The 11085-nt window shown below is 37.3% G+C and overlaps 1 pseudogene; it reads right to left on the reverse strand.

Annotated features, from left to right (window-relative positions):
* Window positions 1-6933: 6933 nt before the first annotated feature.
* On the reverse strand, window positions 6934-7904 carry LOC122561455 (annotated as a pseudogene).
* Between the last annotated feature and the right edge of the window lie 3181 nt (window positions 7905-11085).

Consider the following 11085-nt stretch of genomic DNA (forward strand, 5'->3'; position numbering starts at 1 on the left):
CTATACCCTCTTTTCTCAACTCTCCAAATAAGGAACATCCCAAGGACAAAGGAAACTATTGAAAGATTCTTTGAAGCTTTCTGTAAAGTAGTAAAGCCCTGACATTAATGATTGCGAGGAGCTTGACACCAATCGTTCTTTTGAAAGTTGTAGTGATTTATTGACTTTACAGGATGTATGAATAGATGGTGCAAAGTCTATTGATCTGTGTAACTGATAGCAGTTGAGTTCTGTTCAGTTGCCTAAATGTTTGGAAGTTCTATTTTCCTGTTAGAAAAGGCCTAGTCTTCATTCATCTTGAGAAGGCAGCTGCCTTGAGGTCTGCTTCCCTGCCTCCAAGCATTCATTATTATACTTTATTTCAAAGAGCTGGTAGGTGACCCAGTGGCAATGGCTTGGCTTAATGATTCTAACCTGGTTTCCAAGAAGTCAGGATGATCACCTCTCTCTATTGTCACTTTAGCTGAAAGTTACCTTTTAGCTACCACATGCTGAGATCCAATTGCTCGCCATCACCAGATACTTGTATTGAAGAGAGAATACATAGGGCACAGCAGACTCTGTGCTACTCATCAGGAATGTGAAAATCACCTTAGTCCCTGATTTTTAAGAATGTCTTTTCTGTAGAAATGACAAAAACAGAAAGCACACAACTTTGTCTCAGGCAATATTGTTCCTGCTAATGCTATAATATGCTATAATATTATGCCTGCTAATTTGATAATATTCAATAATACTCTATAATATTATACCTGCTAATTCAATAACATTTGACAATATTCTGTAATATTATACCTGCTAATTCAATAATATTCTATATATTATGCCTGCTAATTTTATAATAGTCTTAAAAGCCCTATTTCTTACAGTTCATATTTTTATTCTGCATAAGAATATGAACTTTTCTTCTCCATTTGCATTCTTCCTTGCATTTTATTTATTTATAAATGTATATATTATTATAAAATTTTAATCATTCTTTATTACTTGCCAGTATGTCCCATGCCAGTCTTTTTCACAGTCTCTGATAACTTTTTGAACCCTTTTGCCTTCTCTCTCTAAAGGCTCTGTATGCTACAAGTTTGATTTTATGTTAATAAACCTAAATTTTACAATATAACTGGACTTTAAGCAATCCATACACAAGCAATGGCCTTTAAAGTCTGTGTCTTATTGGTTGCTTACATTGAACTGGAAGCACTATCAGGCTGCTCTGAAATAGCTGTGTTCTTCTCTACAATCTAAATATATCCTTCTACCTGTCTCAGTTTACAATTTATAACCATTAATTGTATTGATGTCTCATAAGGCATGAGTGGCAGGAAAATTAAAATCAGCTAAATTTATATTGTAGAACAATAATTCCATTCATTGTTTGATAAAATGTATTTTGTTTACAGTATGTTATACATAATGTAAAATAAAGTTAAAAGTTTGTTCAGTAGTTTTATTGCTACAGGTGATTTGATCTTGATTTTAATGTTAGCTGATTTACATGTTTTTGTTCACTATATAGAACATAGAACAGTGCAGCACAGTACAGGCCCTTTGGCACTTGATGTTGTGCCAACCTTTTATCCTACTCTAAGATCAAATTAATCTGCATACTCTTCATGTATGAACAACTTAGTAGAGCAGAGGTTATATTCTGAAGAGCAGATTTTATATTGTCTCTCAGTTATAATTTCTGATGAAGGGTTACAATTGAAGCATTTATTTATTTTCCCTTTCCAGATCCTTTCAGTATATTTCTAGCATCTGTAGTGTTTTTTTTAAAACATGCCTTGTATAAAGATAATAAACTGAATTTTATTGCCATTATTTAGGGAACCAGTGTTGACTGTTTTTGCAATGCATTTAATATTCAACATTTGTTCACAGTATAGAAATGATATTGTTGCTAACAATAATTAGGCATTTTGCATGGCACAGTGGGAATGTGAACACTAGATGGTAGCACAGTCCAGCAACTGACAACTCCAGTCAGAATAAAATGTTGTGGTCCTCTTATAACTATCTTCTTTTATAAAGATGAGGAAGGGGCATTAGAGTGTAAATGTTCATTTTCAATTCCAGTATCTACCTTTAAACAATTTCCTCAATTCTTCTATCACAAATATAGCAGAGCAGATTTGGTGGTTCCAATGATAACAATATTTTCAGTCACTGGATTTTGTGATCTGACTTGCAACTTGTAATTTGTTTTCAGATCTGCAACAAAAGTTATTGCTTCTCCACTGACAGCAAACTCCAAGCCACTATATTGCCTCTTGACATCCACATCGACAAGCTTCCTAAATTAATAAAAGTATCCCTGATGTTTGTTTTGCTTCTAATTTCTTAATTTTCAACCAATGTCCTTTCGAGTTCCTTCACAGTAATGAACCAAAATAAACCTGCATCAGTTTTGAAAATTCCCTTCATAATCTTGAAAAGTTCAGCTAGGAACACAGGAAGAAAAGTAGGCCATTCAGGCCCTTGAACTTCCTCCAATGTTCTAGATCATGATTGATTATCTACCTCACTGCCATATTCCTGTGCTATTTCCATATTCCTTGATGTCGTTTAGTGTTTGAAATCTACTAACTTCTGTTTTGAACTTACTTAAACACAGAAATTAAATTTTTCCTCAGGAGTGAGTCCAGAGTCCTCTGTAAAGGACAATTATATCTTTCTTGTATTTTGTGATATGACAGAGAATGATTCAGATGAAATCTAACTATATATGGCAATGATACAATATCTTTAGGTTCACTCTCCATCTCTTGGCAAGCTGGGATCTATTAAGGCAACTATGCAGCTGCCAACAGATTTGTATTGTAAATATTATAGCAATGATCATTGCAGATTGATGACAGTCATAGGATTGTTCAGACATTCCAAATTCTTCATGGATAGTTAGTCATTTTTTGAACAACAATCACTTTTGTTGTGTAGGTATGCGCAGCTGCCAATTTGTGCACTGCAAACTCTCACAGTTAGCAAGTGAAATAAATCACTGGTAAACTTGTTGTGACATTGGATCAGGAGGCATGTCAGCCAGTAAACTTCTAGAAAGTTTCCTGGTCTTCTTTGAATAGCATCATGGGCTCTTTAAAATCCACCTCATCTGGGCAGACCGGGCCTTGTGTTAATATCTGATTCAAATAACAGCATTTCCACAAATGGAGAATTCTCTTGGAAATGCCTAGACAATATGGTGAAGTTCCAATGTGGGGTTTGTAAATTAAAACTGTCAATATCTAATCTATCTTTCAGACAAAATGTGCTGAAAGACAAAAAGAGAACCTGCAGAGAATACCCAAGAACAAAGGCCTGGCATATGCCAATGTAACTTTTTTTTGACTGGCCGTTGATGGTTTGTTCAACATTTATTGCCCAACCTACTTGTTCTTGAGGACGTGGTGGTTACCCTTTCATGTCAAGTCTATTAGGTTCGATTAATGGTTTACCTTTATCACAGATTTCTGAGAAAGGGCTTCACCAATGGTTTAGTGATGTTTTGCAGCCAGTTAACAATGAAATTGTTACTAATGCTTCATTTTGAACTTGCAGTCTCAACTTCCTCAGGTATGTTAATAATCTAATGTTGGTACAGATTGCACAGTGCACTGAGGAGATGTAGAGATCAAAGCTTCAGAGTGAGCATATTCCACAAGAAAGCTAGGAAACTACTTTGTTTATCAAATTATCAATTCTATTTTCTGTATTGTTATTTATAACCTAAATGGAAAGCTAACATAGGTCATCTCCAATAGTTGCCAAGGACAACTATTTACCTAAATCTCTGTATCAAACTATTTCAATGTTCTTGTGCATTTCTGTATTTAATTTAAATGTCTCTATCCGGATCCATATAAATTTAGGCAGTCAAGGCGACCTTAATCTATATATGTGGAAGGTTTTCTACGTATCTCTATCTCTCTTCTTTGTACAGTATTTACAAATTGCATACCCTCTCTTACGGAGACCTGTTTGCTCTGCTATTAGAGAGGCAATGGCCACGTGGTATTGTCACTAGGTTATTAATCCAGCAGCTCATTTAAAGATCTGGAGGCTCAGATTCAAAATGCACCATGACACATGATGGAATTTAAATTCAATAAAGAATCTGGAATTAAGGATTTAGTGATGACCATTGTCAATTATTAGGAAAAACCACCCATCTAGTTCACTAATGTCTTTTAGAGACGGAAATCTGCTATCCTCACCTGGTCTGGCCTACATGTGACTCCAGAACCACAGCAATGTGGTTGACTCTTAATTGTCCTCTGGACAATTAGGGATGGGCAATAAAAGCTGATCCAGCCAGAGAAGTCCATATTGCATGATTGAATAAAAAAAAGATCAAACAGAGCAATCATTTTCCTATGGCCTATGAGGAAGTCACAAGTATCCACATTAGTACTAATAGACAATATTCAATAATATTTCCCTTCCCCATCAGATCTTCCTGTGGTACAGTAGGCAAATGCATCTTTAGTTGCACTATTAATTGTCTATGGCTAGGGTGCTACATTCAATTGATGGGTATTAATCGAGACTATCATATAATATGGGACTGACTATCTGTCTGTATATGATGGGAGGTAGACAATATGCAATGCGTGTCTCTAATAAAACTGTAAAGCAACTTTTTTTATTCATTCATACGATGAGGATGTCACTGGTGAGACCAGCATTCATTGTCCATCCTCAATTATCCAGAGCGCAGTTTAATAGTCAACCATTGATCAGGAACTAATAAGGACTGCCCTGACCCAGATGGTAACCTTGGTCCAGGGTGGCTTGTGGTTCTGAGAATAGCAGATGTGAGCTGGGGCTGGAGGCAGTCCTGAAAGATGCCATAGGGGTGAGGTAAATTATTAATGCAGCAGGTTTGATAAGATACCATGAGAGAACTTGTTAAGCCTCGCAGTGAAAAGCCCTCCAGAAATCTCAATGCAACTCTGGATTTAGCTAAAAATGTAAGACTCCGTCTCACATATTGTAAAGTTTGAAGGGCTCGATTCGAAATTGAACTTAATTGTTTGGGCATATCCATAAACAAGTGAGAAAACTTTATTTACAGCCACTGTGATTTAAAAAACTTACATTTGCCATTTAGGATTTTAATTAAGCTGCTCCTTCTACTGTATCTCAACGAGAACATGTACTGTAATGTGAATATGTTGATCATAATTTAGTATTTTAAGATCAGTTGGAAAAGTCTTCCACCATGTGGTTACAAATGGTACTGCCAATGATGAGTCAGAAATCGTGCAAAGTTACAGTAACTGTCTGGGAAGTAACAGTAATTATGTACAGATATCATAAGATTAAATTGAATAAGTTGGTGATAGTGCAGTAAAAATAACAAATGCAACTGAAACAGCATTAGCTAAGAAGATCTTGGTGCAACCTTAGAACACCAGTTTCATTAATGGGACACAACAGTGTACAGTATTTAGTTTTACAAGATCAGTATAAATTGAAGTGGTACTGGGTAACTGCAACTTTGGTGAATTTATATACATATGGGCATTAGACTTTTAAATGAAATAAAATGCAAGAATTTAGTTTGGACAAACTGGGTTTGTTCCACTTAAGCAGCAAAGGTTGTGGGTTATTAGTTCAAAGCAACACAAAAGGGGGCCATTCAACCCTTGCAAACTCATGGAAAGAGTTATCCAATTAGTACCTCACCTATGAATCCTGTAGCTTTTATTCAAATACTTACACAATTTCCTTTTGAATGTTATTAATGTGTCTGCTTCCACCACTCTTTCAGGCTGTATGCTCTTGACCATAATAACGTGCTTTTTCTCTCATCTCACCTCTTATTCTTATGCCCTAGAGCAGTGTTTCTCAATCTTTCCGTATTCAACGCCCCTTTCTTATCCTTGAAATCATGCAATGCCCCCAAATCACCAAAGTCTATTTTTGCACATATAACTGCAATACACTGCAGTGCTGAAAACGGAAAACTTTTGTGAAATGTTTTATATACAACAAAAACTAAATGTTATCATTTATTACCGTGCATACTGTCTACCTATATTTGGTTCACTGTATAAAATTTAGTCTGTGATAGCAAAATAGTCAATATGATCCTTGTGGTTCATGTTGTCTTGCTAAATCATATACATCTGGTTCAATTTTTGTCAAAAGCAAGCTCAGGTCACCACGCTGAACAACATCCATGCGATTGCGGGTCTTATCTTGTATTCTAGTGATGGCACTGGCACTGAACCCTTTCTCAACCAAATAAGAGGTAGGAAATGGTCGTGCAAACTGCTTTGCCTCTTCGCTTAATAGCAGGAAACGACATCGGGTGGCATCTTGAATCCAAATAAAAAGCTCACCCATTTGCGAAAACCAAACTTTCATTGCAGTGTCATTTTGGAGCTCTATCATTTCTTCCTGAAGGCAAATGTCCATTTCTTCTGCGTATGAGATAAAGGGGTCAGCCAGCCATGTACGGATCTCCATCTCGATAAGATTAGCAAATCATATTTTCATATCATCCTGCAGTGCATAAATGTGAGCTGAGTAGTTAAGTAATTGATCATCAGTAACATCCTCCGCGATATTGTTTAAACTTGGGAACTGGTAAAACTCACAACAACTGATATTCCGATGAAAGTGATCAAGTTGCACAATAAAAGATGTAACAGCATTCCTTGCTTTTATGAAACTCACATTATCTCCTTGTATCTGCATGATCAACGAATTACACTTATCGAAAATATCCGCGAGATATGCACAGTTGTGTTTTACGGTTTCGGCTTTCATACAAAGGTTTTCATTATTTCTGTGTAGGAATTCGATGATAGAATCAAGCAGTTCATGGAAACGATTGAGGCATTTTCCTTTCAAGAGCCATCTCACTTCTGTGTGTATCAGTGATTACAGAAATTCATCTTCATTGTCTTTACAGAGTTGGCGGAGAAGTCATTCATTCAGACCATGTCTCTTTATATAATTTACGCCATGAATCACCACTTGTAGAGAATGGTTGAGGGCTTCACTAAGTTTCTTTGCAACCAGATGCTGCCGATGGAAAATGCAGTGTACTGTGAAAACATGTGGCACTTCTCTCTTTAATAATGCGTCAAATCCCCGATGTTGGCCAGTTATAGCACATGCGCCATCTGTAGCACAAGCAACAATGTTTTTGAGGGTAACAGACTTTTTATTAAAATTATCCTTGACACAGTCGAAGATAGTCTTACCTTTGATATCTGTCGGTAGATCCAGAGCAAAAAGTAGTTCTTCTCGTATTTCATTTTTGTCGATGAAACGTACGTACCTCAAAAGTAAAGCTTCATTTCCGCATATAGTACTTTCATAAATTTGTAAGGCGATTTCTTTCAATATCAAAAGGGAACATAATTTATCCTCAACATTTGAAGCCATTTCATCGATGCGCCTTCTCATGGAATTGTTGCTAAGAGGAATACGCTTGATAGTCATTGATGGTTCCTGATGTAGCACAGTTGATAATACTTCGGCAATAGCTGGAAGCACCAACGATTCATCCACGGAATGAGGTTTACCACATTTTTGCAATTAGCTTCGCTATGTTGTATGATGCCACAAGACCATCCACATTTGTGGCTCCCATCTTTGAAAAAACAGTGGAAATCATTGGTCGCTGATTGAATTTATTCTTTAGTGTTTGAAAATATGCCAAATCTTTGTCCTTTTTGCCACTGTTTCTTTTCCAAATGTTTAATAAGATGGGAAGGCTTCATGGCTTCATTGGAAAAACTTTGTTCACAAAGTAAGCACAGTAGTAACTGCTTATTAGATGGAGATTGAATAAAGCCATATCGCAAATAGTCCATGCTATGCTGCCTGCACTTTTTCTTACTCGTTGAGGTCATTTTTACACTGTCGCTCGAATACACTGATGGAATCATGGGTATTACCTTATCACGATAATTTTAAGATGCTCAGACAAGCGGCAAAATTTGATTGGCTAATTAGCTGTAATGTGCATTCATTCTGCCACCCGGTAGAACAGTTGAAAAGCTGTGTTTCATCTTCCTAGAAGTGACACAAGTTAGGTGATATTGATCTCGGCAGTAGAATTAGTGCCAACTGCGAATGAGTTCAAATGGTTTGCCATTCACAGAGAAGACTATCAATAATAACACAGCAACCAATCAGAGCGCACGCCTCCATGGGTGCAAGGAAAATAACAGACTCGTGTTATGCAACTATCCGTATGCACACAGCGATGTCCTTCAAGGACACGGCAGTCTTCCAAGTGATTGGTAAGCTCTCTACAAAGTCGTTCAGTGCCCCCTTTGACTTCAATGCCCACCGAAGGAAGGCAAACGCACCTCAGGGGGCGCTTCTGCCCCCATGGAGAAACACTGCCCTAGAGTAACCGATCATGAATTTGAACACTTCTATCAAAACATCCCTTAACATTCTCTGTTTTAATGAGAACAACCTCACTTCCTGTAGATTTTTAACATAAACAAAGTCCTCCTTCCTTGATGATTTGCCTTTTATTCATTCAAAAACTATGACATTTTTCCTAAAGGGAAATGTTTTAAGCTGGCCAGAATATTCCAGCTGAGACCTAACCAGTGCTTTATAATGTCCTTGCTTTCATATTCTATTCCTTGAAGCATAAGATCAAGGACTCTCCTCAAGTAGTCCTGTCATCTTCAAAGATTTGTGCATGTATACCATGAGATCTTCTTGCAATTGCATACATTGTATTGCCTCTCCTTGTCCTTCCAACCAAAATTCATTGCTTCACACCTCTTCATGTTAAATTTAAACTGCCAATTTCCTACCTGGGTCTGTAGGTGAGAACATTGTAGATATCCTAACTTTAACCTACTCAATATTCCTTTAGATTAGAAAATTGTACTTCTCACTCTGCTATTTAGGGGAGGGAATGAGTGAAATACAGATCAGTTTGCTAACATTTGTCATCAGGAAATTGCAAGAGCCTCTACTTAAAGGAAGGGTGACTGAGCATCTCAACAGCTGATCAAAGATAGACAACAAAGGTCTGCAAACATTCAATTATTCTTGAAGAACCTGATTGATTTTTTGACGCAGTGATAAAGTAGTGGACAGGGGATTATTTATAGGTATTTTTACATGGACTTTAAAATGGCATTTGACGCAGCCCCTCATTGGGCAAATCCTATTAGGATATTGGCTAACAGAAAGGGAAGAAGATGTGAATTGATAATTATCTGTTCTTTTATTCATCCACAGGATGAGGGCATCGCTGGCTAGGCTAGCTTTTATTGTCCACCCCAGAGGGCAATTAAGAATTGACCAAATTGTTGTGAATCTGCAGTTGCATATAGTCCAGACCAGGAAAGAATGGCAGTTTCCTTCCCTAAAGAATACTAGTGAACAAAATGGCTTTGTTTTCCTGACAATCAAGAATTGTTTCATGGTCACCATCAGACTCTTAATTCCAGATTTTTAAAAATGGAATTAAAATGCTGTCGTCTATCATGGCAGAATTCAAACCCAGGTCTCCTATATTTCTGGATTAGCAATCCAGTAATAATACCACTAGGCCATCACCCCTTCATAACCTCTAAATTGGCAGTTTGTGTCTAGTGTCCGTCAAGTTTTTGTGTTGAAGTCTCAACTATACACTCAATGATGGAATAGGGAGCTGTGTGTGCCCACATTTGCTGTTGAAACAATGTTAAATGATATTGTCAGCAATGTCGATGGAAGCAAGAAATTGTAGTGAATGGATAAAGCTGTGGGAGATGGATTTTAACATAGACAGTTGTGAGGTTTTCCACTTTGTACCTATAAAGCACTTTCTAGTTAGTTAAAATGTAGAAACAGTGAAAGTCAATAGCGACTTGAGGATTCAGGTACGCACATCATTAAAATATCATGAACAAGTGAGAAAAGATTAGCAAAAAGGCTACTGGAATGCTGGCCTTTAGTTGAGAGAAAAAAGTGATGGTCAAGCTCTAGTTAGATCACATTTGATATATATGAGCAGTTCTGAATACTGCACCTTATGTAGGACATATTGGCCTTGGAGGGGATGTAGTTCAGATTTACTTTAGACAGAAAGGGTTAATTTGTAATTTTCAAGATGTTAGGAGGAAGAGATAGACCATCGGAAATAGAATTAGAGGTAGGTCGGTCATCCCCTTGAGCCTGCTCCATTCAATAGGACCATGGCTAATCCAATACTCCTCACACCTGCTTTCCTGTCTTCCACCTGTAAACCTTGATTCCCCGACTTGTCAGGAATCTACCTCCGCCATAAAAATACACAAGGACTCTCCCACCACAGTTCTCTGCAGCAATGAGTTGCAAAACTTTCACCACCATCAGAGAAGTAATTCCTCCTCATCTCAGTCTTAAATTGGCACTCAATTGTTCTGAGACTTTGCCCTATGGTCCAAGACTCTCCCACTAGAGGAAAAAAATCCTTTCAGCATTTACCCTGTCAAACCCCTTAAGAATCCAATATGTCTCAGTGAGATCACCTCTCATTCTTCTAAACTGCAATGATTAGAGTCCTAACCTCTTCAGGCTTTGCTTATAAGACAATCCCTCCATACCAAAGGTCAGCCTAGCGAACTTTCACTACACTGCCTCCACTGAAATGATATCTTCCCTTAAATAAGGGAACCAAAGCAGACAGTAGATATGGCTGTATCGTACCTTATACAGTTGCAGTAAGACTTCCCCACTCTTATGCTCCCACCCCCTTGAAATAAGAGCCAATATTCCATTAGCCTTCCTGATTACCTGCTCCACCTGTGTGCTTTGTGTTTCCTGTACAAATACCCTCAAGTCCCTTTGTGTTGCAGCTTTCTGCAGTTTTTTTTTCATTTAAAAAATACCGTTCTTTTGTTCTCCTTTCCAATATTAACAACTTCAAATTTTCCTACATTATAATCCATTTGCCAAAATTTTGTCCTTAACCTATCAATACCTCTCTGTAAACTGTTACCATCCTCCTCACAATTTGCCTTTCCACCTAGATAGAATAAATAAAAATAAATTATTTATGGAACAAAGGAAAATACAGCACAGGAACAGGCCTTTCGGCCCTCCAAGCCTACGGTACCATATTTTTGCCCT

This window comes from Chiloscyllium plagiosum, chromosome 23 (genome assembly GCF_004010195.1).
Source record: "Chiloscyllium plagiosum isolate BGI_BamShark_2017 chromosome 23, ASM401019v2, whole genome shotgun sequence".
NCBI lineage: Eukaryota > Metazoa > Chordata > Chondrichthyes > Orectolobiformes > Hemiscylliidae > Chiloscyllium > Chiloscyllium plagiosum.